The sequence below is a fragment of the Helicoverpa zea genome, chromosome 7, assembly GCF_022581195.2.
Source record: "Helicoverpa zea isolate HzStark_Cry1AcR chromosome 7, ilHelZeax1.1, whole genome shotgun sequence".
In the NCBI taxonomy this organism is placed as follows: Eukaryota; Metazoa; Arthropoda; class Insecta; order Lepidoptera; family Noctuidae; genus Helicoverpa; species Helicoverpa zea.
Genome location: NC_061458.1, coordinates 6,000,541 through 6,019,150, shown reverse-complemented (window position 1 = coordinate 6,019,150; position 18,610 = coordinate 6,000,541).

Here is an 18,610-nt window from a genome sequence, read left to right as displayed (position 1 = left end):
ATTTAAAGTAACCTTTCGGACTTTAACATTTTTAAAAATCTTGAAATTCTACAAAATACAGAAAATAGCGCATAGACTGTGAGCACGAGGTCTTAAGGTCTCGTAATCACTGATTTTCAAACAACCTCGTCTCTTGGGAAACTCCGTAGACCTCCGAAGATCTATGAGTCTGAGCGTTCAAATAGCGTGTTTTTATCCCACTGACATTTTATTAAATAAACTTGCCTGCACCGAGATTTCCTAGCATCTACAGCACTTTCCTGCTTAAATCATAACAATGATTGGCTATCTGCTCATTTCTTAAGAAACATACGTTTGGTCAATACCTTTGAATTCTTGACTCCCTTTCAGCGAAATCATCGTTTAGTAACCCGATACCTATGGAGTTATAGAGAGCTTCAACGTGGCAATAATTAGACTTTTTAGATAGCTTAAACCCTCCTCATCATTTTTCATGTGGTTAATTTTAACATTTATCACAAAATTTGGTATTTTTTAATGTTAAAGTACGATAGGAGACGAGTTGCGATCGGCACTGCTTACTTTAAATTGGTTTTATCGCAGCCCGATGTACTGATACTCCTCTAAATAGTGTTTAATTATGAAAAAGCGATATTTTAAAACACGTGGGTATAATATCTAAACAGAAGAACGCTTTACACTAAAATACCGAAACTTTTAACATTGCCATCAATCATCAGTATAGCCCATTTAGAGCAGGTGAAAATTTTATCAAATACGCATAGTTTTTCAAAAATGTTTTGATCTAACAAAAAGGTACATTAATTAACGGCCAGTTTCTTCATCAAAAGTTAAAGTTAAAGTAATGTCTAAAGTGAAAGTAACGGTCAAATTCGTTTTTTCAAGGCTAAAGTGACAGCAAAATTCATAGAAAAATTGAATTTAACCGTTACTTTAACTTTAGACATTACTTTGACTTTTACTTTGGCTTTAACTTTTGATGAAGAAACTGGCTGTAAGACTGCATTATCAGTTTTCTGAAAATCACTTCAAAACACCGACGAACTTTCTGCCAGCAATTAGTCCAAAACAAGGTTTAACCAATTTCTTAGCAATTGTACAAAATTCAAATTTAGAATACACTCTCACGCATGCTTGGCTAACCCTTTTGATGCTAGAAACATACTACAATCATTAAAACCCTTTGAAATACACGTAAAGTCCTTAAAACTAAGATTTCGCATAGGTGCCCGCTTTTTTTGCAAAAGAGTGTATTTCCAAAATAATTATTAAAATTGTTGAAATAGATACTAACGTGTTAACATACATTATTAAGGTCAAGCAAGTACTGTCCCAAAAGTAGCTGAACAACATAAGCGTCAAAAGTACATTAACACACGGCAACATTAAAAATATACTTTGTTAACCTAATTTTGTATTTACTGCTGTTTAGTGACTTTTGATACAATGATGTTCAGCGACATTTGGATTGATGGTGTACAGCGACTAGGAATACTAGTGCACAGATACTTTTGAAATACTCGTGTTTAACGACTTTTGTAAGTTTCTGGTGTACAGTCTATTTTGTTTCCTAGTTGCGACTATAACTTATGGCATTTTATTGTGAACAGGTGTTTTGTCATGTTGATTCTGTTCATCGACTTTTGGTGCTGACTGTACGTAAACGAAATATTTTGATTGTTTTATGTAAACATCATCATCCTAAAAAAAAAAACAATCAAAATATTTTGTTTGCATAAAAAATTGTTTTATGTAAACGTGGATCGTAAATAATTTTGATCAAGGCAACAAAAGATAGCAAAATAGAGATACATTTCTCTGTAACTTGCTTCTATAACTGTGCATTTCATGCACCCAGTAGTGTCTGTGTATCTTTTATTTAGATAGTGTAAAGAGTGGTTTTTATAACATCATTAGGCACACCTGTCCTCTTATGTTCGCTTGAACTTAGCGATGCTGCAAGAGCATTAATGCAGCAAGTAGGTACTGATGTGAGGGGAAACATCATTAAAAGAAACAGCATAAGTGCTTTACCTACTTTAAAGTTGCACAAATAAACTTACATACATTCAGACACATCTAAGTGTATGTAAATAGCACACATTTCCACGTTGAGTATCATGATGGTCTAGTAATTTACAAATTAACCCGCGTTTGTACGTAGCGAGAACATTTTAATGTGTCGGACATGATGCACAATATTAGTAAAATGAAACGAGTTCATTAGCCGTTGCAGCTGGGCGCCATATTTCACTGCTCTACAATTTCCGCCCTGACATTTTTGCTGCATGTGAAATTTATACACAAAAAAAATTCAACATTTATTCAAAAGTACTGCGGATGGATTTCGCATTTAGTCCGCTTGACCAAAATAATTGGGTTTGTGTATCACCGGTTATGAAATGCGGTGTCCACATTATTACTACGTTTTACAAACCACACTTGCCATGATATTTTTGAATAAGCTAATTAAATTATTTCTTTTTATACCATTTTAAAATAGCTTTCCATATTGCACGCTTCAAGCAGTTTACGACTTTATTACTGCTTACAATAGGGTCCTGTAATAGAATTTTTAAATATATGTGGTACACGGCACAATTGTACAAATGAAGGGAAGATTAATGCGTCGCGACCCCTATATATTTGTGTAGGGACGTTTTAGCGAGATCCGCACATCCGAAATTTATTTATAGGTTCATATAAATGACACACGTTTACGTGTTTCATTGGATCCACAATTTATGTTCGTTGAAAATGACATATTGCAGTGAAACAATTTTTAATACGCAATCACGTCAACACGATAGATTACGCCTTGTTTCGAAATCCTGACATTCTGCGGGTAGTCAGTCACTGGAAATAAAGTACTGTGCAGAAAGATTTTTTCAATAAAAGGTAGATAGCGAGATGGCAGCGCTCGCAAACAAATTATATTTTTGGGCTCAAACTACGTTGAACTTTTGATACATTTGCGTCGGCTTCAATTAAAATAAAACATCATACATTTCCAGCTACTGTGTATTAATTATTTAATTCATGAATACCAATTGTGTAAAATGCTAGCAGCACTCGAGGGCAGGCAGAAAGATCGGAGTGCACCAACGACCAAGATAAGTAACACAAAAAGTACCTAAGTCAAATTTTACATTCACACATAGTGGTGAATACAATTTTGTGTCCGTCAATTCCCAAAATGTTACCAAGAGAAACACAATGGAATGGCACCTAAGTTATAATATGTAGTAGGCATATACCATAATGTGTATCCTTTCCTTTGCGTGAATCATTCATGGTTGGAGTGAAAATAGGTACCAAAATTACCACAAAATAGTGAGCTAACATAAAATACAAAAGACATATAACCACGTTATAAATCTGCTCAGTTTTCTTATTCCAAGAGTTTCCTTTGTGTTCGATTATTAATTATTATTCCAAGTAGCCTTTGTTCCAACCGGGCCTTTTATTCAGTCCTTGGCTGAGTTCGCAAGTAGTTACCACTTTTTGAATTAAAGTTAAAGTTGGTGGGTGTATCGGAGGCGACATTTTATATCGAAAACCCTTGACTAGCCCAGACGGTATAAATGGTATTATAAATCATTATTATATTTATAGTAGGGCATAAAATCGCGGCGCGCCCTTATCGTTTAAGTTGAAAAATTTCATAGCGCAGAAAGGAAAATCAGTTGGAGGAGGCCATCTATCATGTCGGTGGGCTATCCCGGTCCAAGGAAGTTATACGTCCGAGATACAAAATAATACCGCCATCATCTGAGAGGTAAAATATTAGTCTCAGTAAGTGATAGCGGTCTAATTTTTATACCGGGGAGCTGAAAAATATGTGTAGGAATTTACTTTAATCTTTTTTCCTCAGAAATTACTCATAAATAAAGTGATTGTTTATCATGAAGCTAACGTATTTATGGTAAGGGTAATTCTGATTATACAATTTTCATTCAAGTAAAATAGCGCAGTTGTTTTTCTTGCTCAAATAGTAATTCGAGTGGAATATTAGGCTATAAAATAGCATAGACCGAGCATGTAACCTAATAAACCAATCAAACCACTACATTCTTTTTTTAACGCGCTTTTGTTTCTTTTAAGTGAAGCTACAATAGGTTAGATCAATCATCAAACATCTTGAAATGAAGTTTTTTTGAAAATAATGAACTTAAGTATTTGATGTAAAAGATAGATCGTTGTTAGTCTGCACGAACCTTTACAACGATATTAGATGATACATCGATTAATCTTGCAAAAATTAATTAGTAGACGGGCAGCGCCGAGTGACGCGTGAACGGGAACAATGGAGTACCGTTAATAAATACCATTCATTATAAAATGTTTCATATACAAGCCATTTTAATTAGGGAACAAATATAATGACCACCATAAAATGCTTTGATACCCTTAGTTTTGCAACCAGAAAAATCTACTGAACACCAGAAAAATAAAGTCTAAAAATGTAATAGTACCAGCTATTTTAGTCACGACTTCACTTTAAATTGTATTCGACCACCAAATTTAGTAAATGATCACCAACTCTTGACGACCAAATTAATGTATTATTTTTGCCTAAATAAGTCACTGTGATTGCCATAAAATGTAGGCTTATTATCAAATAAAGTATTATGATGCCATATTAAGTTATGTGTCCGGCTTGCAATGCATGCGTGAGTGTCAGTATGACGAGTGACAGGGGAAAATGGAAGAAAATGACATATTGCGCCGACCCCAAGTAAAATTGGGAACAGGGCAGGAGAAAGAAGAAGAAGAATGTGTTTCTCAATACACTCCCTCGAAAACACACTCTTATCGCACTGTTTAGAGGCATGCAATAGACAATTTTCCACCCTAGTGCAGGAAAAGGGTCCCCATAATGTAATTACATTTATTGTATCAGGCCGAACTTATTTTTTTGGAGTCAGTTTACTTAAACAGGATAGCAAGATGTAAAAACTTTGATTATCATTTTATATTAAAACGCTGGTATAATTTTGATGATCATTCACTACTTTTGGTGATCATTTACTACTTTTGGGATAACAATGATTTATTTGGACTCATTTTGCTTAAATAGGATAGCAGAATGTAAAAACTTTGGTTATCATTTTACTTTAAAATGGTGGTTTAATTTTGGTGATCATTTACTATTTTTGGCTTGCGCATGATTTATTTTGGAGTAATTTCACTTAAATGGGATAGCAAAGTGTTAAAACTTTGGTTATCATTTTACATTAAAATGCGAGTTTCATTTTGGTGATCATTTACTATTTTTGTCTGCTATTTGTTACTATTTCTGGTGATCAGTTAAACATAAGCCTTTTAATTATATGAGAGAACGCTCTTTACATAACCTAGACTAAATAAATTTCGCTAGCCTCTCTAACACAATGGGTTCGTGTTGAAATGCCCCAAAATAATGTTAAAGGTTTGCTTAGACTAATGTTAAAGAGCTTTTGATTTATAAAAGGACTGTCATTAAGGGCAACCTTTATGAAGGATTTGAATAGGAACCTACATTACATGTTTTCAAACTTCAAGTAACGTATAGAATTTTTCAAACAGTTCACTAAGCACTTAAAGAGTGGGTGGAATATAATTTTCTTTACCGATCTATCACTTCGCCCGTTTCTCTTTTTTATTCAGCCCGCATTACCGTGAAAGGTCTTTCATGTAAAGAGAACTAATAAGGTTTCGCTTCTGCTTAGAAGTCTACGGGAAAGCCACGGAGACGGGTTATTATTTTAATATAGTACCGTACCTGTATGGTATGTGCTTCTAGTTAAAATCTAAAATATTATTATGAAAGATTATAAACTTGTAACTAGTACCTACTAGTATTTTTTAAATCAATTTTGAGTTTTGTTTACATCGAATGTTCTTAGCTAACCCATTGAAGGTTTTTTCATTCAATCATAATAGCATTCATATAATATTGGGTAATTAGGTATTTCAAATGGTTGTTTCAAGTGATGGTAGCTCTTGTTCGAGGAAATTACTAAAGTTTTCCTTCTAGGTAATACGTTGGGAGAGTACTCAAAAGAACTCAAAACAGGTTAATGTTAAATAAGTAACAAATAATGACCAAACTAACTTCTGTCTGGTGATTAACTATGTAGTTGTTTTGTGAGTTGAGGAAATTTCGAGAACTTTCTAAGAGATAATTGGTTCCTAGAACAACCTTTGATGAGACGAATAATATTTGAAATTTATTAATTTATAGCGACTTGAAATAAGCTCATTGCAAAGGACACCTCTTTGCAATGTTGTCAATAAAGTTATTAATGAACTGCGATTAAATTTTCTGCATAAATAAAGACTGTGAGTTCGTATTTTCGGTTTAGTAAAACCTCAAGTTGATTTAAATGTCATGATACAAACAAAAATAGCTCCCTTTGACGACGAAAGCTGACAGACTTCGAGACTGAAAAGTAGGAATAACATATGTACGTATATCATAATTAGCTAATTTTGGCAGCGACTAAGGCCTCGTGGAATCGTATTAGGTATATCAAAAATAGGTTTATTTTATTTTAGTCGAGCGTAAAATTTGACACAAAATAATCTAATTATAACGCGAAAGCTTAAGAGGCGTAGCAGCCACGCAAAACGCCGTGCAATAAATCCCAGTTAATTATAAAACATTTCAATTATAATCAAAGCTCCTTCATAATTACGTGTCGTTATTTAAATTAAAACTTTTACGTTCGAACTTCTCATTTCAGGAGCCATTACTCAAACGTGTAGGTTCACTCACAAATGAGATTTCATAATTAACGTAAGCCAGGTCGGGCCGTCAAGTGCATGTGAAAATTTAACGAGAAGAGCGGAGCCCCGGTACTTCAGACCTATCTCAACCGTCATGCCAGCCAGTAGTCCGTGGCTTTGACGTTAAAAACACTCGTAAAAAAGGAGTGTTTTTTACATTACTGCTATAAAATTAATTTGTTCGATGCGATTTGTTAGGTTGACGACCGCTGACATTGGTGGGGACGTATCTAAGTACCTCGCGTCATGATTTGTATGAACCGAATCACTTTGTGCTAAACGTTGCAATATTTATGTCAAATTGTATTTCAACCTACATAAGTACACATGTAAGTTCAATTAAGAGTCAACTTAATACATAGAAATTAGCCGTATTACTTTCGCATAGTAAAGGCACTTGTCTCGTGATTCTGGGTATACCAGTAAACACCGAATTAAAAATATATACTGTGTTTTTCCGTAAGACAGTAAATACTTACTAACTACACCACTCTGATCCTAAATATCTACAAATGTAGACTCAGTATTAAATATTGCTTTTCAACAGAAACGCAATATTCCTTTAGATAGTAGCAACATTACTTTTTTAAGGGGAATTTTACTATGGGTGTTTTTTGGTCCTGTCTACAGTAGTACATGCGCATGGCGCCGTTGCTACAGTATCGTATGACTGAAAGGGATATTTCAGGTGCATTTTCGTATATATATGAATATGCTGCTGATTTCACTTGATACTTGTTTCTTGTGTTCACTCTTTAAGCCATAAACCATGAAGCGAGAAAAGATTTTTGTTTACAAACAGAAATTTATGACTTTACCTTTCGTCGATCCAATCCGGCTAACATGTGTATGCAAATTGATTCCAATTTCCTCATAAGCTTTTACTTTCCTGTACACATAAATGTGTTACAAAATACAAGGCATAAAGTAACTTTTACATTCAACACGATTTTAAGTTCAGAACATAATAAATGGATGCTTAAAATAGCTTTAAGTTTCAAAACATAAACAGCCGCGGTGGTAACTTAAAAGTATTCTCTTCGTAGCTAGTTTAAAATGTTTAAAGACAATGTTTGTTCAACTTCAAATATCTACATTAATATTTTATGTATAGGTTCAATCCGCTCCGACAGACTGGGGCTTCAGTATAATTAGTCGGGATTTATCTCCTCTGGTCCGGCTACAAAATCGTTCCGTTAACTAATTGCATTATAAGCCTTCTTACAAAGTATTATTTTAAGAGCTTATTATATCTGACGATCTAATTCTATTAGCCTTTTTGCTACTGAGATTAGTTTTTAATAAATTTATGTAAGTTGTACCTAAGCCTTGCGATTATAAATAAACTCAGTACCCGGCTTACTTACCACAGCCGAAGGGGAGGTTGCACATAAGAAAATTCTTTGTTTTGTAACGAAATGGATTTGAAATCACTTTGGCCTACACTGTTCTTGTTACTTTTGTGTTGATATGTGCCACTATTGTTAGTAGGCAGATATTCGTTTATACAATCAGCGGGAACTGTAGTGAACTGACAGGTATGACGAGGTACCCGAGCCGTGGGTACAGGGCTTAGCTCTTTTTTGTAAATATTGAACTAGAATATTAAAGCTTAAAACTTGTTATTAATCATTCATAAATATATATTTAAAAATATCATCATGTGGCTTTTGAAAATGAATAAAAGTAACTACTTACTTTCAGCGTTCACTCTCCGATTTATATATTTTGTATAATAGGTACCACATAAGTTTCAGGTTTACAGGTGTCATAATCAATTCCTGTGACGATTACGATTTTATCGTCAACTCTGTGTGGCATTAGGCATAACAATCTAAAAAAGACCTACTTAGGTCGTGGGTTAGCAAACTTTAAACAAATGTAAGGAAATGAAGGCAAGGTTTTCTCTAGTTAAAATAAACGAGACCCATAACTCGGCCACAATTACTAGCGTTTCTCAACAGATGCGACGCCCGCGCCGCTAATTAACCGGCTTCACGTAAATTTTCGTGGAAAAAAAAATAAAAAGCATCAAATTATTTTGTACGAATTCGTGTTTGCTCTGTTGTTGCAAAAACGTGTTTTTTTTTTCACCAAAATTGTACGGGTGTTTCATAGTGATTGCACATTCCCTATTGAAATTTGTTAGCGAAATCCTTTTGTCATGTTTGTTTTCCATGTGATATATCAAAATATTATTTTAAGCAACAAAAAATCGCTCATTCCTAAACATTACCTTGATTTCATACAATTCTGTTATCTCATTAATTCCGTCATCCTCATATTAAATTAAACATAATACAACAATAATGCCAGCAATTATATTAATGTCGGTACATTAAATTGAAAGTGATTTTTATTACAAATGTCCCGCTCCCATACAGCGGCGATATTACGAGGAACAATTTTTGTGACAAATTGGGGGATCCTTACAATTAGTGCCATCTTCGCGTCTTTCAAAGAAGTGTCGTATTCAACTAGACTAATGAATGTCATAAATTTACTGAAGGAGCTCTTCAAACAATTTGGAAGACTTATCACGATGGGTCCATTCAACTTACAAGTTTAAGTGAAATATTGGCTAAAATATTTTTATCGTTTTAGTTTTGAACTGGAAATGTATTTAGATATGAATTTTGATATAGAAAAACAATAGAACCTGTAATATTCAGTTGTTTGAAATGTTTGAGACGAGACGTCTTCAGACGTAGGTTCTTGTCTATATTTGTACGTAGGTGTTGCTGTATATTATTTGAGCATAATAATATTGCATACATATTTGATGTGGTTTAATATTTCAGAGAATGGATAATTCTAAATTGGATTATGTCTGCCTCCTTTGACTTTATGCAGTAGAATTCGCAAGTTACTGCAATGAAAAATAGCAAAAACCGCCCACTTCTTCACAGTACTTCAATATTAGCATACGTTTATGTACTAATTTATACGTCACAAAGTAGGTAGGTAGATTACAAAAAAATGTCGGTAATCAACAACAGTTTCCTTTCATAGGAACTGAACGACCCTTAGTCAGCTTACCAAGCTCTAAACCTGTAAATTGTATTAGACAATTTGCGTGCCAACCGTCTATAAATCGGGCTTCAATAAAATATGTGTACTCCGTGCCCTAACTCCTGGAATTGCTCAACGCCGCACTATCGAAGGCCCAATCTGCTTAATACATACGACATAGCAGTGTCAAGGTACACAAATTAATATTCAGCGTGTATATCACCCCACACACCTGGCGTGTTGATTCAGACCACGTTATCTAACGTAGTGTGTTCTACGATGCATTAGTGCATTAGTTGGCTAAATACGCGTGCACTAAGTGCGCCCACTGTCCACGTACGGAAGATTATTGCCCATACCTATATGTAGTGCTATAGAAAAGCGTTGTTTGGCCCAACATGTTGGTAATCTCTCTAAATGTTCTATAAATTCATGAGGTTTATCTCGATAATAGATGTGGATCGGCTGTTTGTAATGCCGTAGTGCTTCTTGTAGTTTCACGAGAGTAATTCAATGCATATTCCAAGTCTAAAATATTTATTATTCATACTAAAAACATAACTGTTTTACCATTTTATATATAAACACTGAAAGAACAATGGGGTGCTTCCTGGAAAATCGTAAAACAAGCTTGACGTCTAAATGCTGTAGAAAACTTCCTGCGTTCTACGTTCATTCCTGAATAGTTCTCTGTCATGAAGTTTGTAAATTATTTGTAGATTGCAAAAATCTAAACAAAAACTGGCAGCTTGCAGTTTTGTTATTTTGTTTTGCAACGAGAACACTGCCGCCGGCGCCGTGCGGAAATATTTGACCGTACCTTTATGGTTCTAACACGCACGAATACAGCCATTTAGAATTCCTGCGATTTCAAACATAATTTATTATTCTGTAATTTTTGCTGGATAATTTTAACTTAGCTTATTTCCTCCCCCGGGATAATTAAAATCCCCTAAGCGGTTCAATTATGATACGCATTATTTTGTTTTTAGAATGCCTTCTCAGTAAATTTCTCAGGAAATTTTATCAGTATTTAGCTTAGGAAATTAAATAATGTAAGGGAGAAATAACGTTAGAATTACACTTATTGATGATAATTTATGTGATCATTTATTTTCGGACAATTTATTAACGTGTACGCAAATTCCTGGCTGGCTCCAAAGAAATATTGTCTTTGTACGTTTTGTTTTGTTCTCATTTGCGGGAAACAGGGTGGTTGCTTTAATTTGCCTCTTGCGATAAGGAATTTAACAATACAAGGTGTTTACTTGACGCACTTTCCTCAGCGAATGTTTTGTGATACGTTTTATGAGATGCCATTAAAGAGAATTATTGCTATTGTTCGAGATATAGCGGTTCAACTTCATTTTAAACGAGCTCGCCGCCCTTCAACACGGCTTGTGGTTTATTGTTTAAGCCTAGTCTGATTAGTTAGCCGTCCTTGTACAAGAGACATTATACTGAAAATGAACTTATGACTAAGTAATTTTATGAGATTCTTTCGAAACCTAATTCTTTTAAACATAAAATACTCACGTAATATACAATTTTATTCTAGTCCTTTCTCATTTTGCTGGAATGTGTAGCCTAAATATGTAGCGAACAGTTACAGGTACATACTTATGTGTACTGCTGACCGCGTGAGTAGGTCGCTACACAGAATTATGTGGAGTAGATATAACCATAATGACCGCGATAAGCTTTGGATTAGGACATGGATTAATTATTTTTTTCCTACGCTTTATAAATGATTTTATAATTATTCCAATCTGGTCGCTTCGATAAATAATTCCCTTTACCTACAACATTTTTTCCTAAGAAAATAAGTGATATCTTTGTTACAAGATAAAACTTTTTTCGCCGTTTCTAAAGCAGATTCAAAATCTTATTCAATTTAGCTTAGCCGCTAAAGCTGGGGCCAGGGGTAAACAATACCGGTAATACTGGTTCAATTTGGTTTCGCTCTTAGCCGGTACAAGTAGAATAACACCATATACTTAGAATGTACGTGTATACTTAGTGGTGTGACGTCACTACATGTACGTCACAGGTATTTTGAAGCAGTCTTACCTTTAATATCCTTGCTCGCGTCGTGTCTCGTGGCACTGCAGTAATCTGTTTGCGAGCGAGTTTGCGATGCGACGTAAAGAGTGCTGTCTCGACACTCCTAGCTGTAGATATTCTATCTTAATTCTCTAAATAATATTGTTTGCCTTCACTTTTAACGTCAAGTCTATCCTTTGTTGCTTTTATATTTGATAGTTTTGCCTCGCGGCTGTTCTTTGGGAGAGCCTGTTTCTGACTACTTTAGTTTGTTTACGAGCATATTATTATAAAAGTATTTCTCTCGGCTTCCAATTAAGTTTTTTATTCATATTTTTGTGATATATAAATGGGCTTAGGAAAGTTATTACGAGACGTAAATTCGATGAGAAGACTGCTTTAGACTACATATTTTATCGTTTTCTAAGCAAAATTAGTTACTAACTGAAAATGAAACAATAGTGAATCTATTGCTTAATAATAGCAGACAAAGAGCAAAGTTTAATTACAAAACGTTTGGTCTAGCGAGTCAATTCAGCGGTAATTACTGGGCGGCACATGCAGCCAGCCATCATAAAACAATAGGTACACAATACTATTATTGAAGGCATGATATTTTCCGTCACTCGCCTCCGGCCTGTAAACGCTGGGTTTGGAATCAAGCCAATTCTTTTTTTGTTACCCTTGTCTTTCACAAAAACCCGTTGTGTTGTCATTGTCATACTATACAAGGCACTGATAGAATTAATCAGTTTAATGTATATTACAATTGCAAAGTTTATGTACTTTGTTCAGCATAAATGCGAGTCGTAAATCTTCATTTGTTTTCACTTTATGTGCTTTCTGTTTTACAGAACATTGTTTATGAATATTTTGTGAGATAACAACTAGCAATTACTTGAGCAAGTATAATATTGAGTAGTTAAGGTAAGTTTTTTTGGCCTTTAAGCATAATTATAACACTCAAAATGGTCATATAAAAAATCGTTCCAATAATTACAAACTTCAATCAGTGCATGGACCAATATATTTATTTGTTTTCGGTTAAATATTACTCAGGCAAATAACAATTTTGTTTTACGAAGAGTTCTCGAAATAATATATTTTCAATTTTATTTGATATTTATTTTTCACATCATTTATTTTGTAAATGGATAGATATCGGCTGTATTGCCCTCTAGAATATTAGTAATTGGCGATACTCTATCTCGTAAAGTTAAAGTTAGATAAATGACCGTGCCTTTATTGGCTCAGCGGATAAACTCTGAGAGTTTGCCAGATATTTCACTTACTAATCGATAGGTACTTTAACTTAGCGGACTGTTCTCTCGTAATTCTGCGGGAATGTGCGAACACGTGTGTACATGGAGATTATGAGTTGAATCCTCTCTGTTCCGTTAGTATGTACCATAATTGAGTTGAAAAAAAATTGGTGTCCCATTCAACACTTAGATAAATTAAATGGAAACAAAGATTCATTAATGTAAAAATTATGCGGAAATGCTTGAATTAAGCATGAAATTAGGGTTTTTTTATTTCAAAATTCCAAATAAGGCGATTTTCAATACCACGACATTTTTACGAAAGATGGGTTTATTTTTCACTTTAATGTTTAAGAAATATAGTTACTTAAGACCACTTCATATTTCCAAACTAAAACTAAGCATGGAAGTTCTCTTTATTAAAGCACTTTCAGTCTAGTTTTCTGTGAAAACAAGCTAAAAGGTCATGGTCTTCCGTTAGTCCAGACATTTCGGTAGAATTATGTAAGGGTAAAAGCGTTAGGTAGCGTCATAACTGACCTTTACTGAAGAACTGTACAAACTCCAACTATTCAAGTCAACCTGTCAAGGTGGGAAATAGGTCAAACCAAATATTTAATATTGGTTTGTTTTCGGAGATATATTATTTGTTCCATTATAATGAAGGTACCTACTTGATATTTTGTTGTTAACATATTTCTTCTATTTGAATTTTCTCCTATTGTATGCTTAGTTATTAACGACCAAAAAAGTCGTTCCAATACGTGCATGCTGTGCTCCACGCGGGTATCGGTATGAATCGTCGGTATAATTGCTTTGTCCTATCGTCCCGGTGTCTGCAGGCAGCAAGGTCACACAGCACGCTTAGCGCTCGCAGTTGCCGAGCAACCGAGCGCAGTCCCAGCAATTAGTCGCCGGCGTCAGTTGGTAAATATTAACACTGGTAATTGTACGTTGAACGTCAGCTCCCTCGATGTTCGTTACAGTGCCCACTTGCAACCTGAATACAAATGAATCCATTATACGAAAGTGCGCAGATAGCACATCGACACCAATATCACGTAACACCCGTGTATGCTGAAGTACTAACGTGTTTTTGTAAACATGCCTAGCTTTCATTGATTTATTTACCTTTTTTTGTCACAGGAATACAAGTCTGTTGTGGAATGTCGAGTATACAGATCCTGAAATAGTCAAAGAGAACCTTTGTCCCCTTTTGTATCCCATCTTTTGTGCGTAGACCTCTGAAATCTAACATTTATCTCGGAGGATTTATTGTATGAGAACACTACATAATACGATTGTTTGTGGCTACAACGTACCTACTAGAAGGAAAAGTTTCTTACACCCTCCAGTAGTTAGAGCTATTATTGCCTACCCACTATTTCAAAATTACAGAGATTGGTTACGCTTGCTCGCTGCTTAGAATGAAATAAGAAATAATAATATTATGAGAAATTGAAAAAGTAGGAAACCTAATTATTTGTATTTCGAGTTTGACATATTGATTGAACATATAAAATAACTAGATTCGGTTTACTTGTGTCCCGAGCAAATCTCTTTCCCTGCTTTTCCCGGGACGCTTAAGCAATTATTCTGATATATAATTATGACCTACATTATTGCCAGGATTTATCAAAATCGGCTCAGTAGTTTCTTAGTGAAAGAGGAACAAACATCCATACCATACCATAGTATTTAAGCAGGATTTGTTGCTTATGCTGCTGTTGACAAGCGATTCCTTAAGTGAACCGTTCACCTAGAGAACTCATGTAAACAAACATGTTTTGTGCGACAAAAAGTATAACAACTTGTTGACACTTCCCTTTCAATTTGCACGACTCCACTTTTTATAAATATTTTCCTTTTGTCGTATGTTTTTGTGTGAAAACAAGGGTTTCAATTGACCTCGTGCATTTTCTTTAGAAAACATGAATGAAAATGTTCCAATACATAGGTATTTGTACATGTTATGAATGTAGGTAACATTGATGGTTCGGTTTTTTTTATTAACATTACAGAAATGGTTTTAAGTATTTACCTGCCTGCTTTTCATGTGGAAGGGAAATTACATTTCGAAAAAGGAACAAAGCAAATCTTATAAGAACATGTACGGTATAAGTATGTTTGTAGGTAAAGCTCTTGTTTCATTTTCATTTTAGAATTCCGTGAGTTTTCTTAGTGAGTCAATGTCATTCAATTAATAATACAAATATCATTGATTTTTGTTGGTCATAAAGTATGCATGCAGTTTTGTGTATTTAGTGGCTTCCAACTCACGCTCATGCATGACATATTTCAAGAGAACGATACATACTGACAGTTTATTATATACATTCATTCCAATAATTGAAAATTTGCCTAACTATCCGAATTAATTAAAGCGTAATTTTACAATACAAGCATTATGCTTAATTTAATCCTCTTCATTATGAAACATTCACCTATTCGACAAAGGATTCGTCCACAAAATACGTGTATTTAATATTTATCGATTTGTAATGTAACAATCTATAATAATAATATAATAAACGGAACTTCGACCCAATTAAATTACATGGCGGGCCCAAATTATCAACGTCGTCATTAAACATTACGTATTGCATAACAAAGATCCACTCTATACGGATAGCAATGGGGTGAAGTAGTTATTTATTTTGAGAGCTGGATTTATTTGCGGAAACGGGTTCGACCCACATTACTCAAGGGAGATTTTGCTGAATAGGACTGTAAAGTATGCCGATCGAATTGAGATAATTCATTGTGTTTTGAACGGATCTCGTTTGCAATATTTTTTACCTGGACTTTTTTAGACTGATTGGTTCAATTAGAACTAGTCGGGTTAGCAACCAAATAAAAACAAACAAGTTTCACTGAATCAACTAACCTTAATGGGTTCGTATTTGGCTACAAATGTAAAACATTGTACAAATTTACATTCGTGTAAAAACACGTATTATTTTCTCGTGAAAATACAAATCTTTTAAAAGAGAAAGAATTATCTGGCAGCTGTTTTAACATAATGTCTGCCTAAGGAATTTGTCAACTACTTTCCATTTCATAAATATGTTTATCAGCCCATCTCATTTTGAGACAACCTTCAAGGACGTAGGTACAAGCATTTGTTTGTAGCAGGAAAATACATTATCGTCTTAAATCGCAACTTCGTAGTTTAGTCCTTTACACAAAGCCTAGGTAGTAGCGTTTAAATAAACATAAAATTTCACCTCGAATTATAATTAGACATCAAACCAGGCTGGAGGTTGCCTCGAGAGGTTACAAAAACGGGTCAAGTATAGTTTTCATAACGCACTACTAACACGCAACGATCGTTGTACTTTAAACGGAATAAAAAGAAATTATGTTGTTCCAAGCCTTTTTTTACTTACAGCCACTGCTTTAGGAATAGCAAGAATATCACGTTTGTACTATATTTTTTGCTGCTTACGTTTAGCTATATTTTTTCGAAAATTCACGCTCAGTAAACATTTTTTAGCAGAATTTTGACAGTGAAGTAGTGTTTCATACACAAAATCATATAACACAAGTCCAGGAAATTAAAAAACAGAATTTATAAAAGATTCAACATAACGCGTACTTAGAGAAGGAACTTGACGTTTGTAATGAATTGGAACGATAATGACTCTATATTTAGTTACATAAATATTTCAACACGAAATACCGCCGCTGGAAGTTGATTGATTAAATTGAAAGACATTCTGTTATTTTAATTTATTCAAGGACTACTGTCCTTGTAGAAAATAAAGATAACAAAAAGTCTTTAAAATGTAAATATGGAATGAAAGGACTGTCTCCCGATTTTTCCAATTTATTTTATGACTGGTGGAGATATTGATTATAATCGATTGTTCACGTTCGCAGTGGACAGACTTAATGGAGTATTGAATTGTAAATATAAACGAAGTCCTGGTTCGTGATTTGGAAAACATCTTCAACATTAATTTGTGCACGGCCAATATAACTTGATAATACAATAATACGTGATGTAGATATCTGTCAAGTAATCTCGGTGGATTTCATTTTAGTGCGCGAATTAAATCCCTATGAATATTTCATGTAGGACTGTGTGTTTTCACCGAGTGAATAAATAAACTTATATTTTGTGTCGACGCATAACGTTGCTGTTGTGTTCTAGTTATAAACGTGGTGTTAGACCCTAATTTATCGTCGAACAAACTTTTACTTACCACAACACTATGTAGAATTTTAAGTCGTGCATACTCTGGGGACTAAATTGTAGGTCTGTTAGGGGATGTCGAACAACATCGTAAAACAACATTTTAACTCGTGTTTAGTTCAAGTTATCCATGTATTGAACATATTGCGTAACATCGGCCGACTTTGCGTGTCGCGACGTTCGTCCCGTAATGAGTACGAGGCCTCAAACTTCGCAAGGTTTCTCTTACTGTGGTATAGCATCGCAGGCATAAATCAAGAAAGTAAGCCCCTACATGCACAAAAAGTATTGTAAGCTACGAATGTTGGGGGGCTCCTTCCGTGGGTTCCGCAGTTCATTAAATGTTTGCGAGTTCATTTCGAATTTATTTCACGCATTAAACAGCTTTACCATTTTATCAAGATTACAGCCGCAGCACGCAAATCCTTGTTCATTTACTTTTCTTTTCTAATTTTCTGCGCCATATTCATAATTTGGGCCTTCGCATAAAGAGGTTTACAAAAATATATACCGGATTAATCTATTTCCTTCTTCATTTGCTTTCAGAATAAAGAGGAAACAAAATAATCCCACATAATTTGTTTAGATTTCATATATTACGCTTCTGAGTGGATTAATATGATTTAAAAGTATCTAAGTGGTAGAAAATGAAGAAGTTTGCCTATATGAAAACGGAAAATAAGTATTATGATTTCTCACAAAACAAATGAATTTGTGAACAATAACACTGAAAACAAAGGAATAACTTCATATGAAATCCCAATGTTTTAGAACTGAGATAGACGGAGTTGTATAATCAAGTAATTTTAGAGACGCGAGTTTGGTTGATTGTTGGTTGATTAGTTTACGCCCGTTCGAATTTGTCGAACTAATGTCAAGTCAATTTGTGTTCAAGCCAATAACGTCGGTACCAACCTTACAGTTGATTAGAGGATCCATAATAAGATAGTATAATACATCACAATACCTTTGTCTTGCTACGTCAAAGAGCTTGTCGCCCTCAGAATTAATAGAACTTCTACATTGATCAGGTACCTACTTAGCTCTCAAGTTTCTATTGGAGAAGTCACCAATACTGCGATCAAAGCTCCGCAATTCGGACTCAGTGTTAGACTTGGCTGAAGTGAAACGCGGCGGATTAAAGTATATAAAGAAAGAAAGAAAGAATATAAGGGGAGTATTTTTTTTTTGCAGAACTTTTGGGGCATGACAAATAATTTCAATAACCACTTACAAGACTGCTTCTACCAGTCATTAAGGTACTAACCTTACAAAGCGTCGTATACTCCAATGTTGCTTGCGTGTGTCACAAACACATTCATTTAATTTGAGCGGATAATTA